This window comes from Notamacropus eugenii, chromosome 1, assembly GCF_028372415.1.
Source record: "Notamacropus eugenii isolate mMacEug1 chromosome 1, mMacEug1.pri_v2, whole genome shotgun sequence".
Taxonomy (NCBI): domain Eukaryota; kingdom Metazoa; phylum Chordata; class Mammalia; order Diprotodontia; family Macropodidae; genus Notamacropus; species Notamacropus eugenii.
The window spans coordinates 179,296,822-179,319,123 of NC_092872.1; positions in this window are offsets into that span (position 1 = coordinate 179,296,822).

A 22,302-nucleotide genomic window follows, 5' to 3' on the forward strand; every position below is an offset into this window, starting at 1 on the left:
AAAATACTGGTTTAAAATAATTTTCTAGTGTTTAAAATCTCAAAAATGTGCAGAAAGATAATATTTTGTCACTATCATAAAAATACCAGTAAGAAAAATATTTGGAAATGTAGGCACAAAACTGTTAGGAAACATAAAATTTAGGGCTTATGTAAATATTTATTAGCCATCAAGCAGGAAGGAGAGTCCCAAGAAAAGTGAAGTCTCAGTGTCCTGGGCTTCAGAGCTGGGAAGAAGGAATACTTTTCTCCTGATTAGATAGGAATCATCATAGCTGTGATTAGACAGGGATCTAGAGTGTGTCCCAAATCAAGTGGAAAGGAAGGAGGCCTTGCAAGGGAATAAGCATTTACATAGCACCTACTATGTGCCAGGCAGCTAGGGAAAGCTAGATGGCATAGTGGATAGAGTACAAGACTCGCAGTCAGAAAGACCTGAGTTCAAATCTGGGCTCAGACGATTACTTGCTATATGTCCTCTGGTCGAGTCGCTGAATCCTGGTTGCCTCAGTTTCCTCACATGTAAAATGAACTGGAGAAGGAAACATGGGACATGACTGAAAACAACCAAATGACAACAACAAAATGTACCAGGCACTATGCTAAGAGCTTTACAAATAATATCTCACTTGATCAACGAGATCCAATGTCTGAATTTCAGCAATACATTTGATAGTCTTTCAAGGCATCGTTGCTAACAAGATAGAGAGATGTAGATTGTACAGTATGTTTGTTATGTGGGTGACTAACAGGTTCAATGATCAAAACTCAGTTCAAACTCAAATGTGATCTCTAGATGTGGACTTCGCTTCAGTTATGCAGATTGCAACCCATACATGCCTGTCCTTCCTGTGTGACACTTTTTCATGTCCTCTGATAAGTTCACTACTACCGTTGGGCTCCACCCAATATTCTGGGGACTTTTCTTGATTTTTCTTAACATTGTGCTAATATCCTTGGAGCATATAGACTATCCATTGAACATCCCTCACACTCAGCCCATGACCAGTCCCTCTTCCTCTTCAGTCAAATATATTCCAAAAGAATGTTCATTTAATGAGTCATCTCAAATTGGAAGGAAGTCTAAAGTTGTGTGCTACAGTATTCTCCCTTTAGTTTTGTTATGTTCAACATTATTATTAATAATTTCATTAGGGACCTAAGAAACTGGGAGTAAAGTCTAGTATACTATATTATACAATAAAGATTCAGAAAGGTGTTTACAGACTGCAGTGCTGGGCTGGTCCAGTGAGAAATAGGGAGAAAAAGAATACTATGAAGGAATCTCTTCCCTATTGCCAGAAGTAGTTAGATATTCCTTGGAAGACCACCTGCAAAGGATGTTATAAAGCAAATTCTTGCCTTGAATGGGAGGCTGGATCAGATGATTTCTAAGGTCCTTTCTTAGGCTAAGATTCTATGTGAGTTTATGATTCTACTACATTTAGTGTCAGCCAGCATACTAGATTTTAATTCAGTTTGATCTACCAGGAAGGTGAGTCCAGAAGAAGGTCTTCTTATTCCATAAAAAAAAAAAAAAAGGTCCTTAGATAGAGGTAGATAAAGTCAAACACTTACAGCACTTCAAGTCTTGGTTAGCAGTAGTTAAAAGCATGACTTTTGAGAAGTTTAGAATAGTGGAGTAGAATGTTAGAGCTGGAAGAGATGTTTGAGAAAATCTAATCCAACTCCTTCATTTTGTTGATGAGGAAATTGGGGTCTCGAGTAATTAATGACTTCTTTAAGGTTAGTTAGTGCTAGACCTGGGACTAAAATTAAGGTCTCCAGATGTAATTGTGTGTTTTTTCCACTATAATTCTGCTACATTCCTCTCATCATTTGGAAAATAATGACTAAAAGAAATTTGGAGTCTTCATAGAGTCAAAGTAAGGTAAATCCAACATCAGTTAATTCTTGGATAATAACAGTTAGTTACAGAACAAATACCACATTGTACCAGATGCTTTATTTCCTTGAGGTCTTGCCCCTTATAGTGTTTCTGTTACTCATTCCCTATAGAGATTAGCTAACAAAATAATGAAACTATTTTGATTTTATTTAGTTTTATCTATCTGATCCCCATTTTTCTCATCTATAAAATGAGATAGTTTTACTAGAGAATATTTAAAATCTCATCCAGGTCTGAATTCTTTAAATAAGCATTTAGTGATGACTACTTGGATTTCAGTTACAATATTTCCAAAAGACATAATCCACCTCTGGTGGGTACACCTTTCAAATGTAGCATATTTCAGGGGTGACGTACCAAAGTGATGGTGATAATAATATTTGTCATGCTGGAATGAAAGTAATAACAATAACAGCTTACATTTACATATAACTTTGTAATTTGTAAAGCTCATTTCTCACAAGAAGTCTATAAAGTAGTTAGGACCAATATTATAAGCTTTATTTCACAAGTAAAACAATTGCAGTATAGAGAAGTTATGTGACTTGGTCATGGTCACACATGTAATATGTGGTCAACCAAATGTAAGTCTTTTGATTCCAAGTTTATTAGTTTTCCTTTTATGCCATACTTCCTTTCAAAAGGATCAGGTTAGTTAGGCTCAAATTTAAAGCAGTGTCTCGGGAGTTTGAGGTTTCAGGTGCCAAGAACAAGGAAAGGATCGTGAGTCCAGGAAGTCAAGCGGGGGGAAGGGAGGACTTGTCAGACCTCAGTGTCCAGGATACACAAAGGTCAGGCAGGAAAAGCCAATTTCACCAACAAACAGAATGGTGACATAAGCCTTGAATCTTGCCCCTTGTGTTATTTCATACATCTTGCTAAATGTGGGCAGTCCTAAATATATAATTTAATGTAAGAAGTATATTTCCCCCTCACTGTCAAATAATAATTTTATGTCTATAAGAGTATTCTGATTAAAACTAGGGAAAGAATAGGAAAGCTGGAGCTAAAGTTAACAAGGCAGTATATGGGAAAAGCCTGGGACTGGAAGTCAAAAGACCTGACTGCTAGTCTCAACTGTCAGTAGCTACTTACATGACCATGGGCAAAACACCTCATCTCTGTGGTCCTTATCTGTAAAATGATAGGGTAATATAAAATACCCTCTGAAGACCCTTCCAGCTCTAATATTCTGGTTCTATGGCAATCACAATAGTGAATAATGTTGATAACAATGTTTTTTGTATTTGTAAAGTTTATGAATCATAGAATATTAGAGATTAAACATCATCTAATTAAGTCTTTTAATTTTGGAGTTAAACACACTGAGACTCAAAGACGAGAAGTAAATTGCCCCCAAATCATAGGAAAAGTTAGCAGCAGAACCAACATTAAAACTTGGGTCTCCTGGTTCTAAGATAAGTAGTTTTCCTACTAACCCATACTGCTAGTGGTTCTGAAGAAGGTAAGTAACAGGGATGCTGATATTGACTGTGGTGATAGCAATGATTCTCGGTGATGGTGATCATGTTGTGGGCAGTCATTTTGAGAGTCTTGGTGATGGCCATGGTAATTAAGGTCACAGTTACAGTGATGGTGAACACGACGACAATGGTCATTGTGATAGCATTAACGATAGTAATCGTGGTGATGTTATATGGTGTGGAATGATGATGATACTAAGAGCAATCATGAAGGTGATGATGGTGATATTTATAGCCCTCATCATGGTTATGGAAGATTGATGTTGATTGGAACGATGGCATTCATTATAATGAGGGTTACAGTTTTGGCAACCGAAATGATGCCAATGGAGATTGTTGAGATCAGAGTGATAATAGTGTGGCTGGTAATGATAGTGATGCATTCTCTCCTTAAGGTACTATTTTCTGTGCCTTACTTCCTTGTCAAAGGTGAGCTAAGCCTTCTTACTGAGTGTATGAGATGAATATGACAAGTCTCCTCTTTAAACTCAAGAAATGCAACCTAGAGCTACATACCCAAGAAAGCCCTGAATATAGCAACGCAACCACCAATTCTTGTCTTTATCTCTACCTGTCTTCCTCTTTCCTTCCTTTTCCCTCTTTCCATCAACTTTTGTTTCTTTCTCTTTTATACCTCTTCTCTCTATCTTACCCCCATTTCGTCCCACTTTTTCTACCTCTCCCTCATGGAGTAATTTCTCTTTCCTATGCCTACACCTTAATAGGAAATCTTTCTGCCTAAGCGACATTAGTGAGGGACCATTTACCATGTATCTTCTTGTGCAAAGTTGATGCATCCCTACTCCAAGATACCTTCTCCATTTTGATAGAAATCTATCCTAAAATTGTCAGGAATATATGTGCAACATGCTGTCTGGAAGACTCCCTCTTTGCCCACCATCCTACGCTCACTTGAAGTAGTGATTGCTACTTCTCTCTCAGGGTTTTCATGTAAGTTCCCATATGTAAATCTGTTTAGGAATGTAGGGTTGAATTTGCATGTGGACTGGTAGACTGCCCATTACAAATACAGAGGATGGGGCTCCCATATGTATTCATGGGACAAAAAGTGACTCACTGATACCTAAGCTCTGGAAATAATTTTCTTCTTTCCTACAGGTCTTATGAAGGTGTAGCTATCTGCTGGGTGGCATATCTGCTGCTGAGCCAGACCACTTGGCTGTCAAGCCAGGCCATTCTGCTGGTACTCTTTCCTCTCTTATTTCTTCTCCCTTCTCTTGACTGGGTCCTACAGTCACTGCTACTGCCCCCTTCTATTACCAAATCCTCTTGCCAGTGGGACCAATGATGATACCTCTGAATCTCCCAAACTCACAAGATCTACACCTGGTCATGTCCACTTCAGAGTACTCATTTGGCTGATATTCGGAAATAATAGCCAACATTTACATAGAACTTTAAGGTTTGTAAAATGCTGTACACATGTTATCTGATTTGGTCCTCACAACAAACCTATGAGGTAGGTGCTATTATTAATCTCATTTTACAGATGAGAAAATTGAGGCTGAGAGCAGTTATATGACTTGCCCAGGGTGGCACAACTAATAAGTATCTGAGGCAGAATTTGATTTCAGGTTTTCCTGACTCCAGGTCCCCAGTGGTCTTACCCACTGAGCCACCTAGCAGCCTAGAAAAGGCTAAGTATAAAGAGACAGAGACTATCAGGTGCTCACACTTGCTGTTGGCTGGGCAGGGAGATACCTGATAGCCATCCTTCACCAAACCAACAACTTACTTCATAAGCATACTTTTGATTTCATGAGAATGTGCCTGTCAGTCTTAATTGTCAACGTTGCTCCAAGATGGAGTCGGTCATCTTCTTTGTCTTTGGTATGCACACTCATTTTAGTTCAACACCCCCCAAGTCATCCGCTGCTCATCCTTTAAGGACTGGCCCTCTTGTTCTGGTCTACCTATGCTACATAAGATTGGCTGCGTGAAATAATGGCTAATACCTTTAACTCTGGAGCCATTGATGTGAATTTGCACTGAAAATTGCTTTAGCTACCATAATCCATGACCACTGAACCACCCAATTCTAATCTTGGGATAAGGTAGTGGGGTTTAGGATACCATATTCCCACATTTTCCTCCCATTCCTGGTCTTCTCTCTTTTCACCTTGAGATCACCTCCCCTCCTCAAGAGTTACCCTTTTTTGGACTCTGATCTTCTAATTTTGTGATATCCTCTTAAGAATGGTTACAACATCCAGGAGCTGCAGCCAGGTTAGGAATAGAGCCAAGAGAATCTACAGGATTCCACATATTTGGATAAAAACTGAAAAACTCTGTTAAATGTCCTGTATCTCAGTCGGCAGCAGGTGCGGCCACAGCCACAGCCACCACATTTCCATTTAACAAGCTGGTCTGGATTCTGGCTGACTTTCAGCCTGAGGGAACTCCCCAGGACGTTTCAAATTTCCATTTGCTCTAGGACCCAAAAAGAGGGAAATGTTGCTTCAAGGCTTGAGGAAAGCCCAGCTGTGGTTGGAGAAGGCCCAGTGCTGGGGCAGGAGCCCCAGCATCACTCAGCACTCCACTATTCCAGCCAATGCAATCAACGCACCACCACAGGGGTTACTGCAAAAGCCTGGCGAGAGCTTGGTCCAGGTTATAAGACGTGGGTAATAACTGAAGCAATAATTCTCGTTTATCTAGCACTTTAGTGTTTATGATGTGAATCAGTCACAGGATGAAGGGATATGGAGCTTAACAAAGTGCCTGGCACATAGTAGGTGCTTAATGAATGTCGATTGATTGATTGATATGAGGTTCCCCCTAGTCCTACTCTTACCCTCAATAGTAAGATTGTCACAGATAGTACATCATTTTCTCTTTTAATGTGAGTGGTGTGGTACCAATATTGTCTGCTTTTGACCCAAATTTTAGTACTTCTTTTTATTTTATTTATCTGCCGTTTTCTCTTAATTGGTCTCAGTTCCTCAGTTCCTCCCACCCCTATTCCATCCTCTACCCAGTTAGCAAAGTGGCTTTCCCAAAGCACAGGTCTGAGCATGACCCTTCACAACTCAGTCAATTCTAATAATTCGCTATTATCTCAAGGGTCAAATATAAATTTCTTTGTTTGGCATTTAAACCCCTTCATAACTTGGCTTCAGCCTTCCCAACCTTTTACGTTATTACTCCCCTTCCTGCACTCTACATTCCAGCCAAACTGGCCTTCTTACTGTTCTTCACATAGAACACTCCATCTCCCATTTCTATGCCTTTGTACATGTCTGTCCCTCATGCCTGGAATGTACTACCTCTTCATCTGAAGATAAAGTTGTTTTTGTTTTTGTTTTTTACAAAGCAAGAAGTAGTCTATTCCCTCAGGATTCAGAATCCTGATTTTCCTTCAAAGTTCAGTTTAAGCTTCTTCTTTTTCATGAGTTTATTTCTGATTCCCTAAGCTATTAGTATCTCTTTCCCAGAACTATATTGTACATTTATTTTGAATATATATTATTACATATATATTATATAAAATTTCATATGCAAAATAAAAACTTAAGTAAATATAAAATGTAAATATATACAAGGCATATATATATACATATATATATATAGCAGAGATATATTTTTCCTTTATGAAATGTAGGTTCCTTGTGAACAAGTTATTACTTTTTTGTCTGTGTATCCACAACAACACCTAAAATATAGGAGATGATTGATAAATACTTGATTGATTGATCTTAGTGTTGACTATTTGTATTATAGTCATCATGTATGCTGTTCCTTTGGTACCGCTTTCTTTACTCTTGAAGGCTGTTTCTTATATATATTTTAAGAACACATTTTCCGAATGTCTTTTGCCTTTAGATCACAACCTTCTTCTACCTTCTTCTCCCTTGTGAAAAAGAAGAAAAAGGAAAATACATCTAATGAGAACTTGTCTGACAATGTATTTGACATTCTATCCTAATAATTCTCCACTTCTCTGGTATCAATAAAGGGTATGTTTTTATCATCTTCTCTTTCCTTGGTTTTTCCATTACACAGAGTTCAACTTCCTTTTAGAGATCTTCTCATCTACATTTTTGTAGCCGTGTATATTGGTCTTTTGGTTCTGCAGTTCCATTCTGCATCATCTCATATATATCTTCCCACACTTCTCTGATTTCTTCCTGTTTGCCACCTCTTATTAGACAATAATATTGCATTACATTCATATGCATGATTTGTTTAGTCATTCCTCTAATTAACAAACATATTTTTCAATACTTAGCTATGAATATTTTGACAAATATTAGTCCTTTTTTTCCATCTGTCTTCCTTGAAGCATATGCTTAAAAGTGTGGTTATTGGAGATTTGTTTCTTTTAAAAGAACATTGTTGACCAACTCAGAAAATCTCAATGTTACCTTACACATAGCTTCTCAGACTGAACTCTCGGAGACTTATCTGATGTTGCCTAAGCAAAAAGATTTCCTTTGGGTATGTAGTTAAAGAAAAAGGAAATTATTCAAAGGAGAGAGACAAAGAGATGGAGAGAGATGGTGGAAAGAGAGATTTCTAGAAAGAGTAGAAATGGAAAGGAGAGAGAGAGAGAGATTGGTGGGGAGAAATTGAGGTTCTGTGTCCAAGTCTTTCATTTACTCAGAACAGTGAATTTATAATGTAAATCAGAAATTTATATCTAAGATCTTCACTGTCCACACAACATAAAAATAAACGTTTAACTGATCCATACCTCAGTCCCCAAATCTGCACAATGTGGACATTTATGCAACAAGCATTTAGCCATTTATCAAGTGCCTAATCCTATTCTAGGTATAAGAGAAGAATATTAAAAAAGTAGATTATGTCCTTTCTAACTTTAAGTAGTTTATAGTCTAACTGGGGAGTCCTAACATACACATGTAAGGCTATTGGAGAATGATTATAAAGCAACATATGAAAAAGAAAATAAATTGACGTTAGAGAATACAGGTGTGATTATAAAGTACAGAGGGAACAGACTATCTATTTCTTGCTTTGTAAAAAAAAAGTTATCTTCATCATTGATGGCAAAAAGGTACTAAATAAATCTAAGATATATGTCCTTTATGTGAGCCTTGAGTGGTTTGGTTTTGGTTGGGGATCTGTTTGGGATTGGGATTTGTTTGGGAAACTACATTAGAGATGGGGTTTATCTAGGATTTTGGTTGAGAGTGTATGTGTGGTTGATGTTGCAGTTGGGATATAAGATTGGAGCTAGAATTTGGTTAGGGACTTGTGCAAATTTGGGGTTGTGGTTTTGTTAAGAAGTCATATAAGTTTGGGTCTATGATGTGGGTTGGTTTGTTCAGTTAGAGGCTTTTAGAGGGATTGGGTCTGGCAGTTTTGAACTAAGTCACCAGATCTTCTTGACTTTGTCCTCAGAGTGACCTTTGTGCCTCAAGAACAGTAAATACTTCCCTGCTTGTGTATCTCAATACCTCCTACTTTTGTGACAGTGCTGGACTGAGCAATAGGCCAAGGGCAGGTTGTACTGGTTGGGGTAGAGGTGAGAGATATACAGAGAGAGGGGGCCTCTTGGATTTAGAGGATGGAACAAGGTTGGGCTGTCCTCCAGCATGGAAGTGTGATCCCAGAAGGCATTCCTCTTATTCTGTGCTACATCTTCTTGTTAGGACTACTTTTGATTACAAGATCATAAGTTCATAAATTTAGAAATTCAAGAAGGGTCTTAGAGGCCATTTAATCTTTATTTTATACATGAGGAAACTGAGAGTCTGAGCTATTAAGTGACTTGCCCAGGAAGTTACATAGACAGGAAGTGTTAAAAGATAGATTTGAGTTCAGGTCTTCCTGACTTCCTGTGTCCCACTACCCTATGTCTCTCTTCTATTGACCTATTCCTTGGAAAGAAACAAGGATTCTTTAATTGACACCCCCCCCTCCCATGCTATGATCTCCCTTCCACAATGTGGCTTAGATATGGGCATAGTCCTGCATACCAGATGGGGTGGCCAGCAATGCAGTGGATAACATGGCCTAAACCCCCTCCATTCTACTCTCCTCTCTCCCCCTTTCCCTTCCCAAATTGAGAATCCATATGTCTTGGTGTCAAGTAGGCTTTATTTCCTCACGTTTTGGGGCTTGAATCTCCCCCTCCTGGATTACTTCCTCTCCTGATTTTCAAGCTGAAGTCTCACCCTTCCCTGCAGGGGCCTGGCTCCTCTGGCTACAACCCACAAAACCATCAAATAGCAAGAAATCCAATGCGGTCCCAGAGGGGCTGGCTGTATCCGTAATGGGGGCAGGGATGTTTGAGGCCCCCTAGTCCACTATTAAAGCCCTGGGGGGTTGGACCTGGGGCTATAGCCCCTGGGCTATGGCTTCAAAGGTCAGGAATAGGGGCTCCTAGTTCCCCACCCACCCAACTCCAGCCAGGCCATGCAGGAAGTGTCTTCAGTGATGGATTAGGTGTATAGGAGCCATGGCGAGCTCACGGGACAAGAGACGTTCTCCCTTTTCATGGGGATTGGATTTCACGATTTCGGAGGGAGGAGGGGAGGGAAATAATTAGTAATTTGTGATTAAGTCTTTTCATGGCTATTTTGTTTCTTTGTTCTGTGATGCCGCCCGGAGCCATTTAAAAAATGACTTAATGACAAAAAGACATAATTGCTCTTTGTAACTAATGACTGTGTCAGAACTGGGAAATCACCAAAGCCTTAGAAAGTGGAAACTGAGACAAGGGTGAGGTAAGGAGGGAAGAGGAGAAGGGAGTGGGGGAAAAAGCATGATCTCTGAAGAATCCAGATTTTGATCATAAAGTAGTGGGCAGTGGTTCATGTGCAGAGGAGTAGGGGTCCACTGACCCCTCTCTGGAGACAGGTATCCTTTTTTTGATTCTGGATTGCAACTGCAGGCCCTTTCTCCAGTTCTGGTACCAATTTAGGAAGTCCAAACTATAATTCTGTTCTCCCTAGAGGATTAGCAGAAGGGATGAAGATGCTAGGGTAGCTCTATTCCTGGCCCTGCCATGGGAAGACTGTGCCCCTTTTCCACAATAGGAGTCAGTTGTTGGCCCCATAAATAGCAAAGACAGATCTGCTAGCCCTACTTAAATCCTACCCATTCTTTAAGGTCCAAGCCTAAGTTCCACTTCCTTCAGGAAGGTTTTCTAGACCAGACTGGGCTGAATTATTAGAGTTCAGAGAGTCATAGAATGTTAGAACTAGAAGGAACTTTGTCTAACTTCATTTTAGACATAAGGAATGTGAGTCCCAAAAAAAGAAAGTGATTTAACCCAAGTCAAATAAGTAGTAAATGTTAGAACTGGCACTAGAGCCTGGGTTTTCTGACTCAAAGTCTTTAGTGCTTTAATACTGGGTCTTATTACATAATGAATCCTTGATTACATTGTGTCATATATGATTCTTTGGTTGGTCTTATCTTCTCAGGTAGATTTATATTTTCCTGAGCACAGGGACCATAGGTCTTCCTCTTCTCTCTCTTTTTTAATATATGTAGGTTATTTTTAAAATTCAATTTTATTTTATTTTCAGGCCTGAATTCTCTACTTCTCACCTCCTTTTCCCCTTCTCTCTTTCCAAAATGAGAAAGCAAAAAAAACCCCAAAAAACCCAAGGACATTACAGATATGTAGAGTCAAATATAAATAAACATCTACATTGGCCATGTTAAAAACAACACACAAACAAAACCCAATAAGCCTCAGTCTACATTCTTTTAATCTAGAGGTGAGTAGCATTTTTCATCAAGAGTCCTCTGGAATTGTAGTTAGAGTTCCTCAGTTGTCGTTACATTGCTATTGTTATTATATAAATTATTCTTCTGGTTCTGCTCATTTCACTTTGCATCAGTTCATACAAACATTCCCACTTATTTTTTTTCTGAAATCATTTCCATCATTTCTTTATAGTACAATGGTATTATTCACATTCATGTACCATAGCTTGTTCAGCCATTTTCCAACTGATGAGAACCCCTCAGTTTTCAATTCTTTACTACCACAAAAAGAGCTAGTATTTATCTATCTGTTTGTCTGTGTATATGTCCTTTTCCTCTTTTTTGATCTCTTTGGAGTATTTCCCAGTATCATTTGTTACTGGGTCAAAATCTATGCATAGTTTAATAGATTTGGGTGCATAGTTCCAAATAATTTTCCAGAATAGCTGTACCAGTTCACAGTTTCACCAACAGTGAATTAATGTACCTGTTTTCCTATAGCCCCTTTAGCCTCTGTCATTTTTGGTAATCTGATGGGTATGAGGTAGTGTTCTTAAGTTGTTTAAATTTGTATTTCTTCAACTATTAGAGATTTAGAGAATTTTTTTTCATATGGCTGTAGGTTTTCTTCTCCTGTCTCCCCACTTTACATACCCTCCTGGGCCCACCAAAGGCTTAGCAAAAAAACTTAAAGATTAATCAATCTACTTGGACAAGCAGTCCAGTTGGAATAGCTTTAATAAATGTTAACTTATTTCCCTGATATGTAAGTATGTATTAGATAGGAGGAACAGAAGAGAATGGGGGGGGGGGAGGTGGCACGCAGGAGGGATAGACATTAGTTGACTGGAGAAACTGAAATAGTGGTAACTTTAGAGTTCTGGGTTTTGTTTAGGAGATCAAATATTATGAAAGGGATAAGGGGAACAGGGGTTCACCTTACTCAAGGGTTTCTGTCTACCTGGCTGAGAGCTGTAGTTGTTATAGGAAATGGAGTGTGTGTGTGTATGTGTGTGTGTATGTGTGTGTGTGTGTGTGTGTGTGTGTGTGTGTGTGTGTGTGTGTGTGCTGGGAATGGAAGGGTGGGGCCAGAGAATAGCAGTAGTGTCTAAAGAAATGCCCTAGACCACCTTTCTGTGAAGGATGAGCCCCAAAAGGGGAATTGCTCATACAGCAGTTTTGGTTCCCAGCTCCCTTCCCCAGCTGCCTCCCAGCTCTCACTCCAATATGTCCCTGGAGGAGAAATGGTGGGGAGAAAAAAACTGTTACCTTATGCTTCCTATTTGGTTTTTCTTTGGTTATTGTTTAAAATGCAGAGATTATGAGGTCAAACTCTCCCAGCCAATATTTTTCTAATGAAAAATGTAGTAAGGCACAACTGGGTAATCTAATCTATAAGTTAAGCGTTCCACACAGCAGCGATTTTTGCCGACAGAACTTCAATAAATCTTGTTTTGAGAAAAATGATATGAGGCTGATGTTCTATTTTTGTCAATTTGAATGGACTTCCCTGCCCCCCGGCCCCCAGCAACGCTGCACTGCACTCAGTCAGGCTCTGCTCCTCTTATAACCTCCCCACTCTGCCGCACCCTCCTCCCACCCTGTCGGTTATGAGAGCGCTGACCCATCAGAGGGGGAGGTTGGGGAAATGACAATGCTTCAAATCCAGGGTTGGGCTTGGGGTTCCAAGCTCTGGTAATTTGGGACAGTTCCCATCCCTAACTGCCACTTTGACATTCCCATATGTAAAACCATTTCCTCCCCATAAGAGTTCAAGATGCTTAGAGATCCTTAAGGAAAAGGCTATGGGTAGTGAAGAATAAAGAAGGATATTGCCCTGGTTACAAAGGGAGAAAGTGAAACTTGAAGGGACTATCTGAATCTGATCTTAACTTTAAATTAAGTCAAGCTGAATAGAGCCATAGAGGGGGAAATTCTATTGTGGAAGAGATAAAATTGTGGCAAAACCTTGCTCTCCGAATATATCTGTATCTAAGTGTATCCCTATCTTGGAGGTTGCACCAACAATCACATTGGAAAGGGGTTTTGATGATATTTGCATATTTCATTTTGCTTTGAATATTTATTTTGTAGGGAAACCACAATCTTGGGCCCAGAGAAAGGGCCTTCAGTCAGACAACATGCACCTGCCATGTTGTCAGGCATTGGGTTAAATGACAGGGATACAAAGAAAGGCAAAAACTGTTCCCAACTTCAAGGAGCTCACATTTAAGAGGGGGAGACAACAGGCACACAACCATATACAAACAAGATCCATGCAGAGTAGATAGAAGATTTAGTAGGGGTGTTAGGAAAGCTTCCTGCAGAAGGTAAGATTCAAGGAAATTAGGGAAGTCAGGAGGAAGAGATGAAGGACAACATTCTCTCATATAAATATGAACTTAGCACGTTCATTTATCTTGTATGAGGATAGGGAATGCTGGAAGTGATGAAGAGGAAGCTTGGCATAGCATTAGGTTTGAGGTCCAAGACCTGAGTTCAAATCTTAACTCTGCTATTTATTATCACTATTTTTCTCTGGGGCTCATTTTCCTCATCTGTAGAGTGAGGAGGGAGTAGACTAGATCTTACCTAAAGTTCCTTTACTTTAAATTATCTGATATTGTAAAAGAAAAAAGAGAAGCTTTTAGAGAAGCTAAGAAAAAAGATGATGTCAGTGCACACTGCTGAGGCAGAATGAAGGAGGGATGATGGTGATAAGAGTCATACCCAAATTTAAACCTGTCAAGTCAGCTGGAAAAGGTTTATAAACAGGGAGCAATGAATGGAGGAGGCTGGTCCAGGTAAAAAGAAAAGGTCTGGAAAGAGACCTCCTAGTTCAGAGAGTAGAAGCAAGGTTAGTGTTACTATCAAGGAGGTCAGGGGAACACTTGGGTTACAGTTTGGCTTAAACATCATGATGAGTCCTGAGGAATTCAGAGAGGAAGGACTTTACTTCTACAACACTTGATGAGAGACAGAGACAGAGAGACAGGGAGATAGGGACAGAAAGAATAACAGAGACACATGGAGAGACAGGGAGAATGACAGAGACATACACAGAAAAAGACACAGAAAGACATACAGAGATAAATGAGAGGAGGGGGACAGAGAGAGAGAAGGAAGGAAGAGGGAGGGAGGGAGGGGGAGAGAGAGAGAGAGAGAGAGAGAGAGAGAGAGAGAGAGAGAGAGAGAGAGAGAGAGAGAGAGAGAGAGAGACTGTGCTTTTGGCTATAGTGGAAGCAAAGGGAAAAAGGGAAACTAGAAGAATCTAGCTGAAGCTGATCCTGGCTTTAAACTGTGTCAAGCTGAATTGAGTGATGAAGCTACATGCCTATAATTTACCTTCCTCTGTATAGTTTGTGCCTCAAGACTCCATATACCATAGTAAAAGAGTTTTCTCACTCTAACCAGCTGATAGAGTGTTTTCCTCATCGCTACTGAGGAAGAATGTAAGGAGGAAAGGCTATGGTGCCATTTTTGAGCCCTAGGACAGAAGTAAGGGAAGTCTGGCTTGGTGGGGATATGGAAGGGGTGGGGAAGGAGATTGGGGTTAGCTCCAACACATTTCTAATATATTGGCTCCATATAGGAATCACACTTTGTCTAGAAGGTAGTCCCTCTGCTTGTACTATGTACTATGTACTGAGGCACATAGAGATTAAGTGACATCCCAAGTTGAAGGGCTAATAAATAACAGTAGAATTCAAACATAGGTTCTGTGACTGTAGATATGGAACTTGTTTCATTGCACCGTATTATAAAATCCATCTAGAACTAGACATTATAGAGATGTCATGAGCTGGCCAGTGGTACCCGAGAGGGTTCAATAGGCATTGGGAGAGGGTATGAATTGGGAGAGACTGTCATCCCTACTCCCCTCCACCCCCACCCCACAGTGAAAACAAATTCCTATCCGAAGTGCCAGTGGAGAGAATTCCAGATCCTCTGCCCCACCCCCAGAAGAGAACACTGGGGTTCCAATAGCAAGACTGAACATAAGAAGTAGAAGACTGAAGGTGGATAAAGATTTTGAGAGAAAACAGAAATGTGGAGGCATTAGGAGCTGAGGAAGAAATGAAGGGTAATGTGGGCATTTGGAGAATAATCCAATAGAGAAGCATGGAATGGATTAAAGGATAAACTGCATAATGGCTCTGTTCTAGGGCTGCTGCTTTAAAGCAAGAGAGGATGGAAGTCTAGGCTGGGAAAAGAGAGTGGTTCCAGAAAGGCCAGAAGTAGTCTTTACCTGTTTCTGCCTCCCAAAAGTCCAGGGCCCCAACACCACGGTTAGCGAAAGGGGGGCACAGATAGGCATCTCCACCCCTTCAGTGTAAAGAGATCCATAGACAAAAAGGCAAAGACACGTTCCCCCTTGTACCAACCTCCCTTTGGAAACTGTTCCCATTTAGATGGATGAGACACCCCCTTCATCCTCCCCCAGTCTAATTGCTGCAGCCTCTGGTAGTATGGATGCATTCTGTCTTTCCCTAAGGGCTAATAATCCTGCTCCATCATTTATCCCAAGAAATGGGTAGAGTGGGAGAGACCCTAGCAGGCACCTCTTAGCTTCCCTGTAGGACCTCCCTCTGAGTCCCTATGTTTCAACTTCTGCCTCTGCCTGTGGACAGAAGTTTTCCCACAACCCCACTCACCTCATGTTCTGTGTATGTGTGTGTGTGTGTGTGTGTGTGTGTGTGTGTGTGTGTGTGTGTTTGGATCTCTGTCTCTCTGTGTGTGTCTCTCTCTCTGTCTCTCTCTTTCTCTCCCTCTCTCTCTCCCTCCCTCCCTCCCTCTTTCTCTCTCCCTTTCCCCTATCTCCAGGCACCCAAAGGACCCTGGAGTGTTTATGCTCAATCAAAAGTGAGAGGAAGATCAGAGAGATCCAAAAAAGAAGTTATTTATAGCAGAAATATTTAAAGCAGCATTCTTTGTGGTGGCAAAGAATTGGAACCTGAGGGGATGCTCATCAACTGGGGAATGACTGGACAAGTTATGGTATATGATGGAATACTATTGTGCTATAAGAAATAATGAAAGAGAAGTTTTCAGAAAAAACTTGGAAAGACTTGTGTCAACTGGCATAAAGTGAAGTGAGCAGAACCAGAACTGATATAATAGCAACATTGTAAAGATGACAACTTTAAAAGACTTAGGAACTCTTATCAACATGACGACTAACACTTCATGATGAAACATACTATCCACCTCCATAGAGAGAGCTGATAGACCCAGAATGCAGACTGAAGCATATTTTCTTTTCTCTTCTTTTCTTTTTGTTCATGGTTAATTGTTTTGCTTGACAATACAGTTTGCAATGGGTTTTGTTTTTCTTGCCTTCTCACTGGGTGGCAGAGAGGAAAATAGGAGGGTGAGAATTCAGAACTGAAAATAAAATAGAACTGAATTTTTAAAAAAATGAGAGGAGAAAAAAGGCATGACAGATACATGGAAATGTCAGTGATTGGGGACAGAGTGGAAGAAGTCTTGACCTAAGCCCTGGTCCTAGGATGAGGGAGGCAGCTGGAATGAGTCCCAGCATGTTTCCATTGGCAAGTACTACATCACTGGGGCCAGGAGAGGAAAAGATCATTGTCAACAGGCTAAAACGAAAAAGAAAAGGGATTCAGGGAGGAGAACTAGGATGTCTCTATACATCCTATCAACTTCTTAGGGCTCCCCTAGGCCTCTGAGAAACCTAGTTGGGGGAGAGGAGTAACAGTTGAATGCATCTTCAAAAAGTTAGAAATACGAATAGTATTCAAATTATTCAAATAGTAGAAAATAATACAACCTAGAAAACCCACTGTTAAAGGGACATTTTTGGCAGATGCGAACCTCCCCCTTAGGTTGGGATAGGAAAAGAGAATAACAAAGAATCCTCATAAAGGATTCTAGGTGAAACATTCTTCCATCATTCAGTCTCTTGACTCCCACCTAGCATTCACCTCCCCCCCCCCCCCCCCATCTCCCACAGGCCTTCCTGGGCCAGTGGGGATAAAGAGAAGGCACAGATCCTATTGGATCCTCTGGGGAGGAAAAGCTAAAATCAACAAATGAATTAGTGCTGTATCCTGTAGAGAGTTATATAACTAGATATCCTTGTACCTGATGAAAGGAGGAGGGGAAGAGGAGGGGCTCACCTAGGGTGGGACACTTTCTCCACTTTGGCATCCTAAGGCAAAGCCCCAGTTGCCCTGACCTGATTGTGGCTCTGACTCTGCTTTTCAATCTATTAGTTTAGGAGATCAGGGGAGCAAGAGACTATTGGAGCTCAGAGGAGTCAGAGGAGACTTTCTGTAGAAAAGGGGCTTGAGTTAGACCTTAAAGCAGCAATGTTCAGAGTAACACTGAAAAGGGAGACATTCTTGGCTTCAATGAAAAGAAGAAGCATTAATGGCTTAATCCAGTGACAGAACTTTGGGTTCCTTCAGACTTTTACTTACTTTACAGCCATTCATTACAAGGATGGAAGTGGCTTTTACTTGGCTTGTTCTGCTTCTGGGTCTTTGGAAAATGGCTAAGGTGTGACCCTTGTCACTGAAGAAACTATCAGAGGAACTCTGATTTATATGGCTTGAGCTAATGAAACCATATACTATCACCAGAGTCTCTCCTGGCAGTAGGGGGATGGAGGGAGGATCATGCCTTGGCACTGCATCTTGTCATCTCACATCAGAGGCAGCATGGTATCCGTGGGCAGAGCATTGGACTTGGAGTTGAAAAGACTTGACTTCAAATTCCAGCTCAGATACTTGTTAACTGTGTGACTGTAAGCAAGTCTCTTAACCTCTCTTGGTCTCCATTTTCTCATCTATAAAATGAGGGGGTTAAACTCAATGATTTCTAAGGTCTTTTCCAACTCTAACTTTGTGATTTTCAAAGACCCTAAGCTAGTCATTTGCCTCAAATCCTTTTTCTGTCACTGCTCAGTAGTATTGTGCCCATTTCTCAGTTTTTTTCATTTTGTCTTCATTCACTTTCATTTCATTTCAATACTATTTTCAAAACTGTCCATCTTTTTTTGTTTCCTTGTACGTTTTCTTTTGTCTTCAGTTGTGCACTTTTTACTTTATTTTTTTTTGCCATCTCCCCTCTTGCCCTCAAGAGTGTGTGTGTGTGTGCATGCACACACATATACATATACTAACACATATGTATACATAGATATCCATAAACATACATATATACATTCAAACACACATGTATATAAAAGACCTTATTATGCTTATTTCCACTTGTCATCTGTTTCTCTGTAGGTGAATAGCATTTTCCTTCATAAGTCCAAGTCTTTTCATATTTTCCTAAATCCCCCAGCTCATCATTTCCTGCACCACAACAATATTTTGACCCAATCACATCCTATCTGGGAGATTGTCTATGAGAGTTTTTTTTCCAGTTTTCTGTATTCGCTCTACTCTTGGCTGCATGTGTTTTATTTTTACAGGAAAATTTTAATTTAAAATAATCAAAATCATCCATTTTACACTTCAACACAGCTCTCATCTTATAATACAGTTTAAGGTCTGATATTACCAAATCTCATTCCTTCACAACTTTTCCCCCTCTTTTCCTTAAAGTTCCTGACCATCTGCTCTTCCAAATGAACCCTGTCATAATTTTTTTCTGACTCAGTAAGATAATTTTTTAGTAATTTAATTGAGATGGCATTACATAAATAAGTTGATTAGGTAAAATTGTCACTTTTTTATTATATTAGCTTTACCTACCCATGCACAATAGATATTACTTCAATTATTTAGATCTAACTGTATAAAAGGTGATTTGTGTTTATATTTGTATAGTTCCTGTGTCTGTTCTGGCAGGTATATTCATATTTTTTATACTATATAGTTACTTTATATGGTCTAAGAGTATTGATTAATATGGCTGACACGTAATGTAGTTTCCCTATTTTTCTCTTTTGATTAAATCTGATTTTAGCCTTAACTTTGTATGAGATCATGATTACTATCCCTGCTTTTTTGCATAATAAATTCCACTCCTGACCTTTATTTTCTGTTTGCATGTATCTCTCATTTTTATAGCATTTCCTGAAAGCAACATATTGTTGAATTCAAATTTTTAATCTATCAACCTCCATTTTATAGGTAAATTAATCTTATTCACATTATAAACTATAATTACTTGTTGTATATTTTCCTGCTTCCTTTTTTCCTCACTATCCTTCTTATCCTATTCCTACACTCCTCTACTTCTACCCACTACCTTGCCCTCCTTTTCCTTAACCTAGCCCCCTCCAAGAATGTGTCCCTTATCTTCTCCCCTTCCCTCTCCCTTTATCCTCTTATTTCTTTCTGAACTTAGAAGACTTTTACACGCACACACAAACACACACACACAGTTTCCTCTTTAACCTCTTCCTGATGAGAGTAGGGTTCCAGAACTACCTGCCCTCCTCCTTCATCTAATTCTCTGACTCAGTTTCTCCGACTCAGTTTCTCCTCTCGCACCTCATTTGTATGAGATAATTACTCTTCTTACCTTTCCTTGCATTATTTTGCTTTTTCCATCATACTCCGCTCTATCCTATTCTTTCTTTTGAAACACCTAAGTACTAGTGACTGTCTTAGACATACAGTTTATATTTCCACATACAAAAACATACAAAAAGAACAATTTGTCCTTATTGAGTTCCTTGTAATTAGCTTTGATATTTACCTTATATTTCTCTTGGATCTTGTATGCTAAATTTTCTATTAAGTTCTGGTCTTTTTGTAATAAAATCCTGAAAGTCTATCAGTTCATTGAATGTCTGTTTCTTTTTCATTCAGAATTATACTTAACTTTGCTGGGTATGATATTTTCATCCATAACCCCAGCTCTTTTGCTTTTCAATATATGGCATTCCAAGTCCTGTGGCCTTTTAGCGTAGCTGCTGCTAGATCTTATGTAATTCTAATTGTGGTTCCACCATATTTGAATTGTTTTTTTCTTGTTGTTCATAATATTTTCTCCTTAACCTGGGAGTTTTAAAATTTGGCTATAATATTCCTGTTCAAGTGATGATCAGTGGATTTTTTTTTTATTTCTACTTTCCCATCTTGTTCTAACACTTCCGAACAATTTTCTTTAATTATTTCTTGTATAATTTTATCAAGATTCTTTTTTTTGATGATAATTTTCAAGTAGTTTGATTATTCTTATGTTTTCTCTTCTTGATCTGTTCTCCAGACCAGTTGTTTTTCTTATGTTTCACATTCTCTTCTATTTTTTCATTCTTTATATTTTGTTTTATTATTTCTTGGTCTCTTATAACTTTGCCAGCTTCCCCTTGCCCAATTCTAATTTCAAGGCATCATTTTCTTGCTTAAGAACTTCCAAACCTTCTGAGTAATCCTGATTGTGGCTCCCTGATGTTAATATTGTTTCTTTCTGGCCACTTGCATTATTTTTTCCTTGTCTTGATAGTTCTATAATTTGGCTATAATGTTCCTTTGAGTTTTTATTTGGGGATCTCTTCCCTGAGGTGATTGCTGAATTCTTTCAATGCCTATTTTGCCCTCTGATTCCAGGCTTTCAGGGAAGTTTTCCTTAATAATTTCTTGAAAGATACTGTCCAGATCCTCCTTTTGATTGTGGCTTTCAAGTAGTCCAATGATTCTGACACTATCTGTCCTAGATCTATTTTACAGGTCAGTTGTTTTTACCAATAAGGTATTTTACATTTACTTCTACTTTTTTCATTCTTTTCAGTTTGTTTGATTCTTGATGTCTCATAGCTTAAGCAGTTGTTTTCTTCAGTAGATTTTTGCATCTCCTTTTCCATTTGGCCAGTTCTACTTTTTAAGCAGTTGTTTTCTTTCTCCAAGCTGTTGACTTTTTTCAAAATTTTCTTGCATCACTCTAATTTCTTTTCCCAACTTTTCTTCTATCTCTCTTCCATGATTTTGAAGCTCCTTTTTGAGCTCCTCCATGAGTTCTTTCTGAGCCTAGGACCATTTCTCTTTTTCCTTTGGGGTTTTGCCCATAGGTGTTTTGACATTGGTGTCCTCTTCTCAATTTGTGCCTTGATCTTCCTTGTCACCACAATAACTTTTTATGGTAAGATTCTTTTGTTGTTTTTTGATCATCTTTTTTTGCATTTTTCTTTTCTTTTAAATCTGAGCTCTGTTCCCAGGGTGGGAAGAGCACTAGCTCAGGCTCTTTACTTGGTGCTGCACTGATGTTGCTCTGAGGCCCATGGGGGACCCTCCTGTCTGGTGCTGCACTGAGGGGATGGGGTGTTGGTGGTAGCTGGTGCAGGTGTCTAGTAGTTTGCCTGGTGCTGAGCCAGGGTCTTGGTGCTGGTGTCTTGCATGTGCTGAGAACAATGGGCTTTTTCTGCATTTCGCTAGGGCTACATTGAAGCACATGGAGGTTCTTGGAGCTAGAGACTGTCTGTTCCCCTATGCTGAGGCATGTAAAGGGTCCTACTGTTGGTGTTTGCCCGCTCCACTGAGCTGGGGGCTCAGCATCACCTACTAGTTTGTGACTGGCTTCCTGTCCCTGATGCATGCCCCTTTTACCAGAGTGAGACAGATCTTTCCTGCCGATCTTCCAAGGTTCTTGGGCTAAAAGACTGTTTCACTCTCTTTTTTCTGGTTCTGTTATTCCAGTGTTTGTTTTGAGGTGCTGTTTTATGGTTATTTGGAGGTAAATATGGGAGAGTTATGGCACTTTACTGCTTATTCTGCCAGAAGTCCCCTTTTCCCCAGTCTTCAATTTTTAAAAAATTATATTTTTATTGTTACTGGTTGTTAACATCACTGTCATTTCCTAAAGACTTTCCCAGGCCCTAATATAACTGCTTCTTGCAACAAAGAAACCAAGAAAGATAGCTAACTAAAACATCAACCATTCCTGCCAAATCTACCCCTTTCTGTACTTATGTTCCTTATCTCTCCACTGAGAGAGGAAGGCCTGATTCACCAAGAGTTCACCAAAGTCATGATGAGTACCTGTACTGATCTTTTTAACACTGTTCTTTTACATTGCTGTGTTCTTTGTATTAATTATTCTATTGGTTCTAACTATTCAACATCATTTCATACAAACTCCCTCAAATTTCCCCCAATTCTTTATATAAATCATCTCTTACAGCTCATAGTATTCCATTCACAAACCATTTTCCATAGTGTGTTTAGCTACTCATCGGTCAGTGGATATCTATTTTTCTTTCATTTTTTTCTATCATAAAAAATGC